Source organism: Lepeophtheirus salmonis, chromosome 1, assembly GCF_016086655.4.
Source record: "Lepeophtheirus salmonis chromosome 1, UVic_Lsal_1.4, whole genome shotgun sequence".
NCBI classification, from domain to species: Eukaryota; Metazoa; Arthropoda; class Copepoda; order Siphonostomatoida; family Caligidae; genus Lepeophtheirus; species Lepeophtheirus salmonis.
The window spans coordinates 34,258,088-34,277,692 of record NC_052131.2 but is presented as its reverse complement, the minus strand read 5'-3'; the positions used below and the strand labels follow the sequence as shown (position 1 = coordinate 34,277,692).

Here is a 19,605-nt window from a genome sequence, read left to right as displayed (position 1 = left end):
TTTTTTAAGCGGTTCTTATAATCCCCGGCACTTAGTTAGGGAAATTATTTTATACAACTAAACGCAAGTCCCACTACTTATATTGCATCCCACATAGATCCTCAATTCTACTCCGAGTCCAACGAGGACTTACATTTACAAATCGAGAGCAAGTCTTTTTTTGTTTATATTCCTCTTTCATGAGCACAAAACACTAGTAATTACTTTATCCTTAAATGTTCTCTTGTCAAGAAGGAAATAATTATTACAAAAGCCTTGAAAAATAAAAATAAACTACTGCCACTTTCTAGGGCATTTTTTATACACCTCTACTTATAGACACTCTCTTGACGAGTTAATGCATAAAATATCTTTTTTTTATGAACATGAATGCACGTTTCAGCACATTTATGTCTAGAAATAAATGTTCTACCTTTACTACCTAGGTGTAAATTAAATCCTTGATTGTAACCTTTCATCTACTATTTACAACTTTTGAATTGTTCCAAAATATGACACATGGGGTAAAAAGTCATCTACACTAAGTGTCCTTTTTTCAATTTCTCCCCCCTGACCACTGGATTATACTGTTTAATTACGTATCAGCTATATTATGTTGATACTGACAGTAACTGTGTGTTATTTATATATGATTGTTGTTGTATTTTTGGTCCTGAGAAAGTATTACAATGAATTGTATAATAGACATTATTGAAACAATTTTTTTGTAAAATAAACCATAGTAATATTTTAATATAAATTTTTGATGTATCGCAATTATTTTATTAATGGATATGTGTAAGACTTTTATTAGTTGAATAAAATATCAAAAGCATATCAAAATAAATTGAATAAAATATCTCTAAAAGTTTACTTCAAAGACTACTCTTAATCAATTTTCTTTTCAAATAAAATTGTTTCCTTAATGATATATGTAAACATACTTAATTTTGCAAATGGTAATTATTTAATTTTGTTAAAAGGAAAGTGAAGTACTGTATGTTCGTACCTATGTTATATATTATTTTATATAAAAAAATGTAAATAATGTATTATATGTGAAAATATTTATTGATTAAATTTAAAATAATAAGATTTTGGCGAAGATGAGAGGAAGAAAGAGTGTGGAAATAGAGGAGAGGGCAGCAATTGAAAGGCAGGCGATAATGGAAGGAATCATCAAAGATAAGGATCTTGTGGCCAAATTAAAGGAAGACGGGCCTAATAAATAACAAAAATTATAAATTGACAACATCTTTTATATATTCCTACCATGAGCTGTAGAAAGGGCTGAGAGATTTTTAAAGTTTAAAAGATTTTACAATAAAAAGACTGTTTCATGTCCGTTATTTAGATTGCACTGCACAGGACTGGAGAGAAAGACGGAGAGGAAAAAATTTAAATATTTTGCGACCGTTAAAAAGTGTTAAAGACATTGTAGTTAGAAACCTACAAGCTTATATACATAAACTGCAAGACACTTTTTTGCAATAATTTTATTAAGAAAACCAAGGAGGAAAGGCTGTGCTCTTGTAGATGTGGTGAAATCAACAGGCAACTTCATATTTATACGTCGTCGTGTGAAATGATGAAAGACTTCAGGCATCTTGCATCGAAGATCCTTGCAAAATTAAGATTAAGGGAAAAGGCAATGATGCCCTATGGAAGGAGGCAGGGAGGCGAACATAGCAGGAAATTTATTAGTTTTAATTAAAAAATCAATAATTATAAATAAAATGGATGGATGAACGAGGCCTTTGGAGCCGCTGAAATGTCACCTGGGTCTTTATCTCATACCAACTGGATTTTTAATAAAGGAATATGGTTCCTAGTTGACAACCCAATCATACAAAACTTCTTAAAAAACTAAAAATTTGGTTCAAAGAATTCCAGAAGCACAGAATCATCCCAACGTGGAGATGTTAACACCTCTTTTATTGTTTAAATATATTTTATGTATTATTAATCATTAATCTTTTGTTATATTAAAAATTTTTTTTATATAAGAACGGCTTTAACATTGGGATGAATAAAATAAAAAAATTTAAATAATATTACATGATAATCAAACTTCTTTTTTTCAAAAGAAATAACTTTAATTTTTTTTACAAATTTATTTTTAAATAAAAAAAATATGTTTTACTTAAAAAACAAACTACAGTGGTTGTCTGCTCCAGTAAATATAGAGGGTCAATTGCATACATCCCAATCATTTTAAATGTTTATATTATACAATATGTAGAGAAAATACTCTAGCATATAAAACGATAACTAACAAGATATTATAAAGACCAAAAACTATACATTATCGTTCACTTCAAATATGGCAGACCAATGTCTCTATTACTGCTCCCAATGGCATCCGGTGTAATAATGAAGACTGGAAACTTGAAACATTGAAAATGTGATAGCCATTACCTCAAATTTCAAGTACCTACCTATAATTCTGATCATTTTTTCGCAATATATTTCATTTGTTGAACAAGGTTTTACAATTTTTGACACTGGTAACTTCTATATTTCATTAGTAAAGATGTGGTGTTTGTTGGTTTCATCTTTAAGTTCAAAATTAATGGTTGTAGAGATAGTTGAATTGATCCAATTGCGTTTTTTTGGGCGAATAATATAGAATTTGACATGATAGATTATTTTAATTCAACAAAGATTAGGGTCCTCTTTTTGTCATACATCTCGATGTCTATAGGCATCATAAATTGTGCTCTTGGAGTAACTAGGCAAGTTCTTAACTGCACATATTAACATATTTTGTTTATTTTTTTCACCTTTACACTGATTTTTTATTTGATATGGGAGAAAAAGTATGTTTTCAAATATCTAATCTCAATGTCAGCAAAAGTTAATTATTGCTTTTTACTTTAATTAATAAGGTCTAAATTGTTTTTAATTACATAATTGATCCTATATCATCGTTAATTTTGTCAGCTATGACTAGGCGAAATGTATTTGTCAGCAACATTTTTTTGTAAGACAAGTACGAGTTAAAAAAAAAATCTTTTGAACCTTTCGTCGGACGAAAACAAATATTTTCTTTTCTTGACAAGACTAAAAGTGAATTACACCTGGTGAAATGTAATAAAAAGAAATATTCTGGAACAAAACGAAGTTCACAATACCCTATATATAAAATACTGTCATAGTGATAGATTTGTTGTGTATACTAAAAGGATTACTCTTTGACTTTTCAACTGATAATTACAAAATTGATCAGTATTCTATAGAATAATTTGTTTTCCTTCTATCATTATTTTATTAATATCATACAAGTTGATATATATATACAGGTAGGGTAAGTTACGCATCGTCGGACACATAGACGAGGTGTTAACGCTCATATACATGATGGAAACAATATTCTTTATATTTGAGATTTCTTTAAATTAAACGCATTGACAAATATGTTTGTATCAGAATAATTTTATTAAAAAATTGAATTAAAAATTTAAAAACTCAATCAAAAAATCACCAAAATTCATAAATTCGGACAAGTTTCAAATTATTATTAGTTATTCAATTCTTGTTTCTTTTTTGTGGCACTTTGAAATAGCGAAATTATACAAGAAAAATATACATACGATTGCAAACTCTACTTTGAATATTTATCTTTTGGGTGGAAAAATTCTAAGTACAACGTATCTTTAGTTGTAAACATGGGAATCCCTGATTATTTGGCTATCCTTGGGATGAAGGATCTCATATTATTTTATGAGAACGAAGAGAGGGAGGAACAGACACACGGTACATAAATAAAAAATAAACTCGCTCGTTGGTAGTATTTATATAATTCATATACGTGTTTCCAACTCCGTCTCGGGAAGGCATATAATTGACCCATCCTCGACCATATATATATTCTATGGATAAGTCCAATATCCAATTTACTGTTAAATTTCTACTCGGATTCAAACTCTAGCCAAGTATCGTATGCAGTCTCTCGCTTCACTTCAGCTTATGTAACCTTGGGAAATTATCAACTTTTCAAAGATGTGCTATAATTCTCTTATCTTGTTTCCTCCTATCGTCAACTCCAGAAACTTAAATCATCATTTATATTACAATCCTATATATTATTTACTCTTTCATGACCATAAAGCGGCTCCTAACTATGAAGTAAATAACATTAAGACCCATTATTTGATGAAATGATTGCATCAATAAATTGAGGATATTTGTTAAGTAGGTGTACAAATAGAATAAGGTTAAAAGTGACGTAAAATTTCCATTATATACAATCGAGTAGAACAAGAGTCAAACTTATACAAATCGATGATAGTATGTATTGGGAAGTCTGTCATAATATGATAATAGCGTCAGAACAAACTATTATTAATCTATAATAATCAAATCGTTCTAGTTTAGTTCTTATCGAGAAGAAATAAGTATATGCCCCACATATCAAAGTTTGTATGTTTTGTTAAATTAATGTGTTATTTTCATCTTAATGCATCAAGAAAAATATCTAAAAAATTTTTTTAACATAATAAATTAATTTATTTAAAATAATCATCAGTTCATTATGTATAATTAATTAGGGTGACATATCTTTACAATATAGTCAAGTTGAAATGTTATTCCTCTTCACAAAAGAAATTAACGGAAATATGTTCGTGTATCGATTAGACTTGGCGACACGTTCAATTTCGTCTTTCTTATAAAAAGCGTAGCTATTGGAGCTACCTTCTGCAGTGATAATTAATTCGTTTGATAAAATTGCAGAAATGCTCTTGGTGTTGTAGAAAGATGCCTCCGAAGCTCAGTTTGTATGATAAGATAGGAGATACGTCAACAACGAACAGTACTAGCACGATCAATTAGAGTGGAATCCTCATGAGGAACACAGTTCCTCATAGGATTGACGCAAGATTTGAAGAGGGTTCTGAAAAAGAGGACGAATGATACCATTAAGTATGTCTTTTCATTAAGGATAATATACTAATGAGTAGTTTAAAAATCAGTAAAATATGTACTCTTCATAAAAATGTGCTCGGAGATCTTGGTGGTAAAAATCATCATATATTTGATGAATTGATATTATGAATTAATTTAATGTAATTACCTCTTCAGTTAGCAAATGGATAATTTTAATGGCATATTTAACGATTGTAACGACCATAAATTTCTTTCCATGATTACGTCCGTGCATAATGAAGAATTGACGAGACGTTCGACATTAGGGCACTTAGCCTTGTAGAATAGTTTAGCCGCATACCTTCCAAAACAGTGAGAAGTAGCTGTAGGTACTTTTTCTTCACGGCAATGTATACCTATGAATGTAAGAAGAAAGAACATTAAACATGACTGAAAATAAGGTAAGGATAGTATACTAATGAGTAATTTAAAAATCAGTAAAATATGTACTCTTCATAAAAATGTGCTCGGAGATCTTGGTGGTAAAAATCATCATGTATTTGATCAATTGATATTATGAATTAATTTAATGTAATTACCTCTTCAGTTAGCAAATGGATAATTCTAATGGCATGTTTAACGATTGTAACAACCATAAATTTCTTTCCATGATTGCGTCCGTGCATAATTAAGAATTGACGAGACGTTCGACATTAGGGCACTGAGCCTTGTAGAAAAGTTAAGCCGCATACCTTCCAGAACAGTGAGAAGTAGCTGTGGCTACTTTTTCTTCACGGCAATGTATACCTATGAATGTTAGAAGAAAGAACATTAAACATGACTGAAAATACAAGATGCAATTTGCATTCAATGGCCTATAATTGGAATCTCAGAAACGATGGGTGATATAAGTAGTCGTCAGTGTCACATAGACTAAGTTTAATTATAAGGCATCATAGAAAGAGGATTGGATGGATTAATAGATTATTCTATTTACCTGAAGATACATTTGGAAAACATAGACCTCGCCACAATCCCACTTAACATCAAGTATCTCAGCTGGCTCGGGAATGGCAATTGCCTGTCTGGTTTCGACCTAGGTATCCCACTCGTCATCCTTGTACTGTAAATAAAGAAAAATGAATTAACCACATGCAAACAATAGAAACTAAATAACACATGGAGTAATTTAAGTGTATCTGACCGTTTCCACTCTACAGATCCCACGGAATGGAGAAACGAGAAGGATATAAGAAAGACAATTATTGCTCTACCCAGTCGTTTAACAATCCATACCAATATAAAATAACGATAAGATTAATCGACGATGGGAAATATAACAAGGCTTACTCTTACCATTAGTATCAGGGTATCTATTCAACTTATCAAGGAAAGGTTCAATCATAGTGTGTTATAATATTGCACTAGGATGTGAAATAACGTGGCAAGATTCTTCTCCAGTGAAGGATGTGAACGATATGAACAGATATCCAGGATTATTCAGAATAAAAGTTAAGAAGTTGTTCACAGGAAACAGTGTAGCGGGGAAAAGAAAGAAGAGTTCTTACCGGAAACATTCTTACTTTAAAAAGAGTGCGCTCAAAGGAAAACTGTGTAGCCTATTATTATTTTTTATGTAGCTGGCTACATTATTGTTGATCGTAGTTTTAAGAACGTTTGAATCTTATATTATTTAGGTATGCAGCCAATTTTTTTGATTTTTTTAAATGTAATTGGTTAATAAGGATTAATTAATTGAATGTTTATGTAACTATTGTTATAAATCACAATCAGTACCATCATTGTACAATAAATAGAAATATTATTTTAATAAAAAATAACAAAGGCATCTTTTTCACATAGACGGATGTGTCAAAATTACGGATTGTATATATTTTTTATGTTTACTTATGCTCTCTGAAACAAAAAAAAAATACAATTTAAAAATGTATTTATGATTTCAGGAATCTTTGAAACACACCTTGAGCTCATATTTTACAAAAATTATTTTTATAGCAATACCCAACTTTTCCAGATACCTCTTTTTCAAATTTTGAAAAAAAGTTTTTAAAAAAAACCTCTCAAAATGACTCATCTTGATGTAAAAGGTGGACCCTACATACTGCTACAAATATTTAAACTTATTTAACTCATAAAGTTTTTCGAGATATTATTAAAAAAAAATTCCATAGTGAATAAGTTATCAATTCTCAACAAGTTTTTATAGAATATTTTTTGTGATCCTTCATTTACGAGCAGCAAAGGCAAACGTGATGATGTCCTCAAACTCGTTAAACATCATGAAAATAAACAGAACCTTCATAAAACGCACTATAAATAGATACAAGGACACAAATAGTTCCAAAGATCATCCTCGAAATGGTCGACAATGAACTACATTCAAGGAATATAAAAATCATACAATAGAGGTTTCTGTGAAATCCAAAGAGGAGCCACTGTAGAATGGTCATGGAGCTACCACTGTCAGTGATGGTAGAGGAAGCCTTCATCATAACCAGTAAGGCTCAGTCTTTGTACCCTCATAAGTCAAAATTAACAGCTTAGAGTACGTAAACACCATACTGGAGATATGTCTTCTTCTTTGGGCAAATTCCTGTTACGAAGAAAATATTTATAACTTTCAAGAAGATGGCTCTCGTTTTCATACGTCCGATATGATGTAGGGCTGGTGCAAGACTCATCTCCCTAGCTTTTTGAGTCGTTACTATTGACCTCCATCAAACCAGATTTGAATCTGATTTTGAAATCGGGCACATTTTGGAACACAAGGTCACCAAGAAACCTCATCCAAATTTGAATGTAATGAGAGCCTCCCAAATTAAAGAATGGTACAATATATACATGGAGATAGTCTGTGCCTACTTTGATGCATTCCCTAACAGCCTAAGACTATAATTTTGGCAAAAAGAGGCTCTTTTGAATAATTTCCATTGCACTTATTTGTTAGATAGTCAGTCGTATTCATATAAAATTTTATGTACACATTTAATAATATAAATAAAAAATTACATTAAACTATTCATATTAAAGTATTTAAGGTCCACCCTATACAATCAGATTATACACAACATATTCTCAAAAATTGTAAACTTTTAAACTAATCCTTACCAAATGAAGGCCATAAAATTTAAATGATGAAAAGTTTATCATAAATCAAAGCCTTTGCATCCGAATTAATTTATACAGTTAAAAAGTATGCTTATTCTGTAAGACAACACTTTTAAACGTTCAAATGAATATATAATGAACTCTAAATAATTCAAGAACATATTTGTAGGAACAGAGAATTAATGTATATTGTAAACTTCTACATTTTATTTTTCCCTAGAAAACCCACTTTTATTAATTTAAATTTTGTATACAAAGATATTTGTTAAAAATGAAGATAGTATATACATAATAATAGTTGAATATATATATGTACAAAGTTTAGATATGCTTATAAATGTATGAATGAAAGGATCTGTCTACTTGTGAGTAACGAAGAAAGATTTGATATAAATCTAAATAACTTTAATATTGAATATACACCTCATTCCTTTAATTAAAAGTTTCATACAAAACATCTTCTATTGTTAGTTTACACGTAGTTTCTCAATTGGCTCTTACGTCGAATGATTTTTATAATTTATGTTTGTATATATTTGCTGCATGGTGATTTATTCTTCAAGATATATATAAAGCAATATAAAATATTTATTTTTTATGCATATACATGATACAAAAACAATATTAAATAAAAATTAAGCAAAAAATCCCAATCTTTATTTTCTTTAACAATAGATTGAAAATTTAATATTTTAATCACTTAATTTATACAACACTACAATTTTCCAAAAATATCTAATGGAAACATAATGACAGTTTTATAATATATTCCATTTTATGTATATGGTTGTTTGTTTGTTTTCAAATGTTAATAAGGAGCAAGTATTTACATTATAATTAGAATGGTCTTGAATTAAATATTTTTGTATCTTTCTGATGAAAATATATAAATATTATTTAATTAAGAGTTTAACATTTATTTTAAAAAAATGAAGCATCAGATTAATTAAGCGAAGTGTAAAGAAGAATATATTAATTGATGAAGAGGATAATCAGTTCAACTTTTCCGAGTTATTCGAATAATTAGTACTTCCTTGGTCACAAAATAAGATGGAAGGTTTCATTGCGTGAAAGAAGTTGTAAATTTGGCTCTTATGGAGTATTCGAAGGAGGGTAGGGGGTGAGTTCTCTCGATTTCCATCCGTTGACTGAGGGTTGATGCCGGAGGAGATCATATCTAATCATGTAAGACATTGCGACTTTTCTTATATCTACCATGAATCATGACAGTAGAATTACTTTTAGGAATAATTATCTCTTGACGTACCCAAGTTATTAACTTATTAAGAAAAGGTTGTGAGAATTGAATTTCAACTATCTTCTGTCGCTGTTTCCAATTTCTAGATAGAAAAAGAAAGTATGACGTATGGGTAAACTGATACAGGATACCCAAAGAGTAAAATATTAAATATATTTTGTTCTCAAGGAATAACCGAGAAACACAGCTATGTACATACATTGAGTTTACAAGAATAATTTCTCCCGAGCATGTTGCCCTAGAGCTACGTCGTTCCATTTTCTTATGAAGCTCTGCAAAAATAATAAACCCTTCTTAAATTAGATTCTTAGTTTTCCAAAAAAGACAACAACAAAACCCCGATTTTAAGCATTTTAAATACATTTGCAATAAAGGAATATAATAAGTAAGAAATCTGCATGTTTTTTTTTCAATGATACATTAATTATATCTTTGTAATTGCATGAATGAAATATTTGAGACAACAAATTGTCATGGAGCTAGGTAGCTCAGTGGACAACGCTCTCAAGAGAAATTATTCATCTGAAATCCTCCTAGCAAAATAAATATGCAACTAATATTTAAATTAATTTCAATCTCCTGAATCAGACAAATTAAATATAGTAATAAAATATCTAAGTACGAGTATACTATATTGGTGCTACTCTATCTGACCAATAGGAAATGTGGAAAATAAATATTGTCAAACAGTTTAAATGGAAGATTCGAAAATACATCTATTCAGGGCTGTTAGTTCTTTGGGTGGGGTAGGACAATTTTAACATTTTTGACGCAGTGCTTTTTGAAGTAATATATTGAAATTTTTTTTTTAGAAAAGACAAATTGAAAAAAAAAAAAAAAATGTCACCGATGAATAGTAGTACATTAATTTCAAATTATGACAGAAAAAATTCAAATTTTAAGCAATTCCTTTATAAGTTAAAGAACCCAAATTTACTTTTTGAATCCATGTCATATTATATTTATTTAACTATTGATATTAATATAATCACTTTTATAAGAAAAACAGTATTCACAAAAGAATTGGACAAATGTTTAACCGAAGAAAATTGTGTAATGGATATGAATTTTTGTCAAGATAAAACAAAATAAGCTACTAAATTACATTTTAATATATCTAACTTAATTTTTAAACTAATAACTTTATATTTCATGAATAAATATTTATTTCAACACTTCTAAAATGACAGACTTTTGAAATTAACAAACAAAATGCTTCAAAACACACGGCTGAACATCGTTTCTTTAAGAAACAATACTATATAATGATAACTTGATCAGTTGTAGATAATACATATAATTAAACAAGCTAAAACCTCCGTCCATAAGCATGAGCGAGTACTAAGCAGCAGGTTGATCATTGAGTCAATCCATAGACAAAACAAGAGTTCCCCTTTCCCCAAACATCTCCAATAGATAAAGTTCTTTTCTGACCAACTCATCAAGAGCTGTAGGAATGATGAACTTATTTGAACGTGCTCTGTAGAGGAGAAGTAGTACTTTTGAAATGACTGTTTGAATATTGTTGAATTTTTTATAGGAAGAGTATGACATCACCAACAAATCAGTCTTGGTGACCGATATATGAAACGAATCCTCCAAAAGCCCTAGAGTCATGCATACCACGTGGCTTACTTTCGGACATAAGTAAAATAAGTCCAGATCTCAATTGCCTCAACTATTTTGTGTATAGTTATCTTTATTCAAAGGTTGAGGTTAATTCTTTCAAAATTTGCTATCTCTCTAGCAGTTATAACTGCAGTTATATTTATTAAGTAATCCATAAAAAACAAAATCAAATATGTACAAATGAGGACACAAAAATTAGAAAAAATTTCAGTTCTACTTCCTTTTTATTTGGTGCCATTTTTATGGCAAACATTGAATCAAAAGTTGGTAATTTAACATTTTTCTACATTTTTTATGTCCTCTTCCAGTCTGAATGATGGCTTCAATACGGGACGAACAGAAGTATAGCTGGTCTTGATGAAGTGTGAGGACAAGCTATACTCTTCCCCGTGATCACGTACTTCATGGCATCGATATTCAAGGGGAAAATACTTATTTGTCTTGCCCTCCATGACACGTCAAACAGCGAAGTCTAGGGATTTCAAATGTCAAATTTATATGCAAACGAATATTCGACAAATTTCCATAAACTTTATTTTATCTTCAGGGTAGGGCAGTAAAACGTGGGCTGTTAATAAATGCTTATTATCTTATTAATATGAAAAGGTTTATTGATTCTTTTTTTTTAATATTCTGTTTCTGTTATCCTTATTACATAAACAAACTTTACAAATCATTTTGCCATTTTATCATCATGAGCGAGCAACGAGCAAAAGTGCAATGCATCTTAGATCTCCTAGATGCTGTAGTTGACGTGATGAAGATTTAGGACATTTTTAAGTGTTCTAGGACCTTAGTTTTTAAGTTGCCCAAAATATCCTGGAGAAAACCTATCCAGGATATAAGGAAGTGGAGGGCATAATTTAAAGAGGGATACGAAGTTCTTTTAAAGTTTGGAGAAGAATATAAAGAATATCAATTGCCTCGCCATCGACTTCTTGTTGGCTCATAGAACCATCAGGGGGGCTATAAAATACAAGTTGGTATTAGTTTCTTTCACAAAGATCCCAAACCACCTTCTGACAGAGAGCCTGAAAGCCAGGAGGCTTCAGAGGTACAAGAAAATCCTCACATGGATCAAGGCAAATAGGTCAATTGTGAAAATTTTATTGAAAAAGAAGATTTCCACAGTTTATCAATTTCACAACTGCCAGAACGACCTCTGGCTTGCGAAAACAGAAGAAGAGGCCCAAGGGGTTTACCACATTAAATATTTGACCCAAACAATGGTTCTCGGCGTTGTGGCCTCTGATGGAAAGAAGATAACTCTTTCATAGGTGGACAGAGAATCGGGCAGGATGGCTACTATAAAGCGCATAGGTATACCATCTTGCCATGGCTGAAGACCAACTATTCGCATTATAAATATGTGTAAACCCAAGACGGTGCCCCCTCTCACATGTCTGCCAAGTACCGAAAGTTCTGGACAGATAACATGGCTCGATCCTGGTCCAAAGAGATATAGCCCCCTTCTTAACAAGATTTGATCCCACTTTTTTATATGGGCCACTTCGGAGGAGGAAACCAAACGGACCTCACCCCTAAATGTGGACTAATTGAAGTCCTCGATAGTGGCTGTAGAGGGAGAACTTGTAAGAAGATTGTATCATCAACTCCTGAATAGCCTTCAGGCGATGTGTAAAGACTGTTATTGAGTATGAAGGTGGCCAAACTGATTGAAAAAAGTTTTGTATTAACCTCCATGTTTTTTAACATTTTTTTCTTCATATTGTTGAAAATATAAAATTATTGATCTATTTCTAAATCCATCTCTCGAGTCCACTTTTTGCTACCCTATCCAGTACATATCCAATATTTCATTGTCTTCTTGAATTTTCTTAGAAAAGCAAAATAAAAACGACTTTGAAATTTTCGTCAATTTATTATTTTGCCCATGACTTTTTTGATTTGGACTAAAGTTAGATAACGCTCTTATTCGTATATTTTCTCTTTGAGATGCCAGTCACTTTTTGATTTATAGCTTATCCCCTTATCTAGTCTCCTTGAGCTTCAAAAAATATTTTTTGTGTTTGGGTTATAGAATAAGTACCTTATTTCAACACCATGAACAAATAATTTCCGAATCGATCATGATCACGTCATAAATATCCAATAAGTGTGAATGTCTTGACATGAAACGCCCTTGGTATATGCCAAACAAATGTTCTTGTTGCTATATGACGATAATAAATATATGAATAGACACTTTTAGAAATAGTATATTGTATAATTGCACATTTTGAAAAATTGTTATGGGATATAAACCAATTTTGGAATAAGATGTTTGGTTGTGTGTATTGCTTTTGTATCTATGTGATGGATGATAGAGCAAATTTTTGGAAAATATATCTAGTTCTATAAATTTATTATTTTATTTGAACATAGATTTTTAATTATACATTTAAAACCACATATATTATATGTTAATTTATATACGTTCTCGTATATCCATTAATACCACAAATACATTAATTTCAATTAATTTTCCCTTTCAATACCAAAATGTATGGAAAAGTATTTTTAGTAGGATGCTAAATTTTCTATAGTCTCTACGGAGTGGGTACACAAAAATTACGATTTTATCTCCGTTATTTTTAATTAGGAGATTTCTTTAGAGTACCCAAGACAACTGAAACAAAAATAAAAATGTTTAGTTTTAATCACATGTCTCCAAGTGTAGAAATGTAGGAACCACGACAAAAAAAGGAAACGCGTGTGTCATTTCCTCTGCACCGGCGTCAGTAACCAAAAGACAGCAAAGACCATTGACATCTCGATCCTCACTGCCAACAACATCAAAAAGTCTGTTACAGAGCCATAAATCCAAGAAAAACTGAAATTTCTCTAGCAACAATATGCTTGACTTCTGGTATGCCTCAGTCAATGAAAAATTGTTGTATGAAGCGTCTTAGAGAATATTATCCAAACTTTTATTTGCTTTAGGCAAGCATAATCTGTTCGCCAGCGTGTAAAAAAAGTTACTGCATGTGAAGGAGGACAAATCGAATAAGAAATAAAGCTATTTATATTATTTAAACATATCAAATATTGGTTTTAAAATTTAAAAAAAAAATCTAGTTCACCAGTATGCAAAGAAAATCTATGGTACACTGATGTCCCTCTGTGTGTGAGGGAGTTTTTTATCCTCAAAATATCTTAGTTTCATTTTTTTTTTTTTTTCATTTTTTCATATTCATTAAATATTAAGTTACTTTTATTTCATATTTTATTTGAAAAAACAAAACAAAAAACATTATTGATGAAACTATTGCACATAATTTGTATAATTGGGCATAAACAACTCAAAAAAAAAATTATTATCTCTTAAAAATCACTAAAAAATTTACAGGTAATATTTTTGGAAGAATTTTTATTATTTAGTAAGCATAAAAGTATATCACAAGCCATATAGAGAATAAAAATTCTTTTTTTAATATTTTCTTCCACAAGATACACATTTTATTTGGTTTTATTATTAAGTGGTTGTGAAACCACTTATAATTTGTAAAATATATATATTTTATTGGAATTTTTTATCCACCATAAGTATAATCATTTATAAAAGAAAAATAATGCAGAAAAAACTACAACATAGTTGTTGATACATTGACAAAAAAAAAAAAATACTTCTTTAACCTGCGGGATATATACAAATTTCCTAAAGAATTCTAACCTAAACTATTTCTAATGTATACCTTAGAACTAAATAATATCTTAAACATAATTGATGTTTCTATAAATAAACAAACGAACATTCGATTGACAGATCCTTCAAAAATTAAATAAAAAGTTAGGTTTTTTTTTGTTTATTTTTTCAAATATGAAAAAATGACAATGTTCAGTAGCCTACAAAATAAAGAAAACTCACGTTTGTTGAATTATTATAAAATATGACATATAGTTTGACATCTTAGCTATCAAACCTAAAAAAACATTTGGTTTTTAAAAGAAGTACAGTAAACAATATTTCCTTTTTGGGACACTGATGTCCCCTGAGTGTTAAAGGGTTATTGATATTCGCATATTACAAGACCATGGAATTCAAACATATCTAGTTTTTCTTTATGTAAACCAATTATTTTGAGAAAAAATACAAAGATCTCAAGTAAATATTGACATTTTTACAAAATAAGGTTATATATATTTTTTGTTTCAAATGCCCATTATGATGTTTGACATCAAATCATCCCCTTTCTAATACGCTAATGTTGTTCAGTACGTTAGTAGTTCCGGATCCTGACGCATTTATCGGGCACTATACGAAATTGGATTTGGAAATAGTACTTGCTGCTCCTCTTGGTTATAAAAAATAAGTCTACCAATCACCACAACACTTAAATTTATGCCAATCATCCCCCCTCCAAAAGAGAATTATCGTTAACAAAAAAAGCAGGAAAAAATTTAAAGATTGTTAAAAAGTATATAAATTTCTGATTAAGACCTCACCCTTACCAAGAATCTAGAGCATACCCCTGGCTTTAATATTAATTTTACTTTACATGTTCACTTTATATTTATGCTTAAAAATGTATCGAAAAACAACAAGGACAACAACAGAATACCAATATCTATCGTTATCCGTACAAAAGTATGGATGGTGACAACACTATTGAGCAAAATGAAATGTATTTCAATTTATAAGTTAAGTTTTTTTAATTATTTAATTAAACCTTAACCACGAGATGTAAGCATCTGTATACTTATTTAAACTATCATGGTTGAAAATATATGACTTTGGTTGCTATAAAAAGTAAAATAAAAAGCGTAAAGAAGAGGATCATTAACCAAGGGAAATTTGAATTTGTCTATTTCTTTTTTGTGTGTTTCACTTCATTATTTATGTTGAAAATTTTAAAAGTTTCTTACAAAATATAATTGCTGCATTTAAAGAGTTTTGTAAACAAAAATCCATTTGTAAAATACAGGGTGTCCACGATAAATTGGAACTACTTTAAACTTAATCCAGATCCATAATGTGGATATTCGGGGTTAAATCATGCTAATATAAAAGGTTGCGTGAACCACACTATATACACTATACACTAGTACACTATAACTTCCACCACAATTGTTTTGACAACAAACAATAGTCATCATGGAACAAGCAAGGAGAGACGCCATCCTCGAATTGGCTCGCGCGGGACACAAGCCCTTTGCTATCTACAAGCTTCTTAACTACCCCAAGACCAAGGTGTACCGGGTCTTCAATGCCTGGGAGGTTGAGAAGAAGGTCTGCCGCAAGAACCACAACATAAGAAGTGACCGAATCCGCACTCCCTGCTTCCTTGAAGGCCTCCGGAAGTCCATCAAGGCGTCGCCAGGGACTTCCTTGTCCAGGTTGGGCAAGAAACGTGGAGTGAGCAAGCAGCTGGTCTCCAAGGCTGTGAATGAGGCCCTCGGGTACAGGTAATACCAAATGACCAAACAACACATCCTCACGGCATCCATGAAGGCCACCAGGCTCACCAACGATAAGCTTCTCCTCAATGACCTGAAGAGCCATGGAGGATGAATCATCTTCTTCTCCGACGAGAAGAACTGGACTGTCGACAGAAGCTACAACGTCCAGAATGACAGGTGGCTTGCCAAGGAGAGAGAAGAGGTCCATGAGGTCTTCACCAAAAAGTTCCTGGCCTCCGTGATGACCCTGGGTATCATTTGCAGCACCGGTGAGGTGATGCCTCCTTTCTTCTTCAATTCCAAGGAAAGGGTTAACGCGATAAGGTACTGCGAAGTCATGGAGGAGTTCGTCATCCCCTGGATGAAGGATACGGCCGCTGGGAGGGAGTTCATATTCCAACAGGACTCAGCACCCGCACACATCGCCATGAGGACCACTAACCTCTTCAACTCCCACGACATCACTTTCTGGGATCGCAACACCCGGGCCCTCCAACTCACCTGACCTCAATCCGTGTGATTACTACTGGTAGGGGAAGTTGGAGAGGGAGGTGTGCAAGGTCAGCCACAAGAGCATCGCAGCCCTGAAGGGCTCCATTACGAGGGAGTGGAATGCGGTCGATTCAGAAGAAGTCATCAGGGCATGCAAATCCTTTAGGGGCAGGATGAAGAAGATGGTGGCTGCTGAGGGAGGACATGTTGAATAAATTTATTGTTTAATATCATGTCTAACTTTTTCATATTTACAAATACACTCCAAATTCCATTTTTATCAAGCAGGTTGAATTTTAAGATAGTTCCAATTTATCGTGGACACCCTGTAATACCTTTCTTATATAATCTCTTTTAAAGAAAAAAAAAAAAAAAAACAGGAATAAGTGTTAAACATAGAATTGTACAAAATTTAAATTTTCTCTGCAGAAAAATACAACTAGGAGTGTCATCAAATCTCTTTATTTGTGTCTATCATAAAAGGAGATTTTCTCAACTTTCTATATCTAATTACCGTTAACCCTGCTGGTACTCTCGTTTCTTCTTTAGGAATTTCATTTTCAGTGGTTTTTTTTTTTCCAAAGTGTTTTGTTCATTCATCAACGCAAACTCTTAATTTATCTTCATTATTCCATATCAGCATTTTTCTGTCTTTCCTCGAATGTTATAGTTAAGAGGTTAAGATTATTTATTTCTGCAACACAATACTATGGAGACAGTCTTGACTGCCAATATGTTCGTCAGTGTGTAGACACTGTTATTGTTTGTAATACAAAAATAACCAGGAGAGAAATACAAAATATAGTATTGTAACATTAGTTTTTTATTTATTGGTTTGTCCTCGATTCCATAAAAATTACGCTTTCGTACTATAGGCATGTTACTGTGTGTTTTAGGTCCTTAGACAAACCTATTGACAATAAAACTTTATATACTACATCCAACACATTTTGATATTTGTAGATAAAATAACTAACTCTAGGCCACTTACTCTATTATGACAGTGCAACCCAAGAGTATTCAACTGAGTAACCAACTGTATTGAAATAATGAAATATTCTTCATAATTTCATGTATCTATAATCCAAAAAAAAGTTCAAAAACACTTACTACCAAACCACCAACTAAAAATACTAAAAGATAAGTTACTGTTTCCTTCAGCTGGAAAGGTACTGATATTTAAAAGTATGAAGGGTATTCAAACACTAACACTACCTATTTCTATTACATTTATAAAATAATAATTTTAAAGGAAATTAAATTTGATCCCAATATATGTATTTTGTTCAACCATAATTGAGTATACTAAACTTACATATACAATGAATAATATATTCAAATTCCCCAACATAAAATAAATTAATATTAGAGATGGGAATATATATATATAGCTATCATATGTGATTACTAGATAAACGAAACTTATGTACTATTTATGTAAATTAACTTTAAAATATTTGTAATTTAAGCTGCATTTTTTTGTTCTAACACATTTTAAAAGGGTATTTAAATAAGGTCTTTTCGAAGGAAATAAAAGGTATTTGAAAAGATAAATATTTTTTGGAAATCCCATAACATTTTTTTTTAATTGTCATTAACACCGTTGAATGTTTTAAAATTCCATTTATAAAAGGTATGGAAAAAGTAAAAAAAAAATATCAAGAAATTTTTACTTTTGTTCCTTATTTATATTACTTTCTAAACTCTCAGAGAATTATAAAAAAAAAAATATGAATGAATTACTTTGTTCGTATAAACCAAAAAGTCCACTTTTTGTGTTATTTATTATGCATAATTTGTATATATTTAAAAATGTTACAAATTTACTCAATGCTTTTACTAAATCAAAATGATATTAAAAACTTTATATATGAATATATATATACTATTGTGACGTTAACGATAATGAAAGGTGTGAAGGAAACTTAGTGTTTTTATCACTTTATTACAAACTTCATTCTACCTGGCAGTAGCTAGCCTGCCAAGATATTTATAGGTAAATACAAACTTAAATATATATATATATAAAACTCCTTAACGTTGCTAAAGAAGATTGAGTGAGAGAAACAGACTGAATGATAATAAACAACAGACACAATCATTATATTTATTTTGTTTGTGGGTCATCAAATCGGCAAAATAAAGAAATCATCACAAAATTTCTTGATTTTTCCTACAAAAGCACTTATTCATAAAAAATAACTTGTTCTAATTTGTAGCTCTATATTTTACTGATTTTTTTAAATATTTCAAACCAATATCATTGTTAATTGATTAATGGAGAAAAATACAATATATATATATCAAAAATGAACACACACCATAATGAAAATCAGTTGAAACAAATAAATAACACACTAGGAAAATAAAATATTTATAAATAAAATTCAATAAACCTAGGTTTCGTCAATTTCTAAAAATTGTTCCGAAGAATTAATAAGTAAAATTATTTCTCTATAAATAAACAACTTACAAACTTACAGACGCCGCATAAATCTCAATACTTTCTCCGGGAAAGGACTTCTTTAAAATTAAATTAACTTATTGCGACCTGGGGCGCTTTTCTTGAGATATGGGATCCCAGGAATACCCTCATTGCCACCATCGTTCAGAACTTTCTCAATGCCTTGAACACTATCCTCAAAATCACTTTTTTTGGCTGTCCAGTAAGAAGCTGTACTGTAGTTCATGCTGAGTTGGTGCTCCCCCAATATTTTTGTAAATACCCTCCACGAGGACTCCCACGGCTTTTTTCATCCTTTTGCATTCCCTTAAGTCGGGCTTTAATGTCCGCGTCTCATTACAGGGACTTCAGAGTATCTACTAATTTTGAAATACTCTGGGCTTGAAGA

The 19,605-nt window shown here is 30.9% G+C and overlaps 1 protein-coding gene and 1 pseudogene across 1 annotated transcript in view; one reads left to right on the top strand and one right to left on the bottom strand.

Annotated features, from left to right (window-relative positions):
* Positions 1–19,605, top strand: part of LOC121125699 (band 7 protein AGAP004871) — a 430,618-nt gene that overhangs the window by 135,581 nt on the left and 275,432 nt on the right. The gene's annotated exons all lie outside the window — the stretch shown is intronic.
* LOC121125717 (uncharacterized) lies at positions 4,153–6,422 on the bottom strand (annotated as a pseudogene).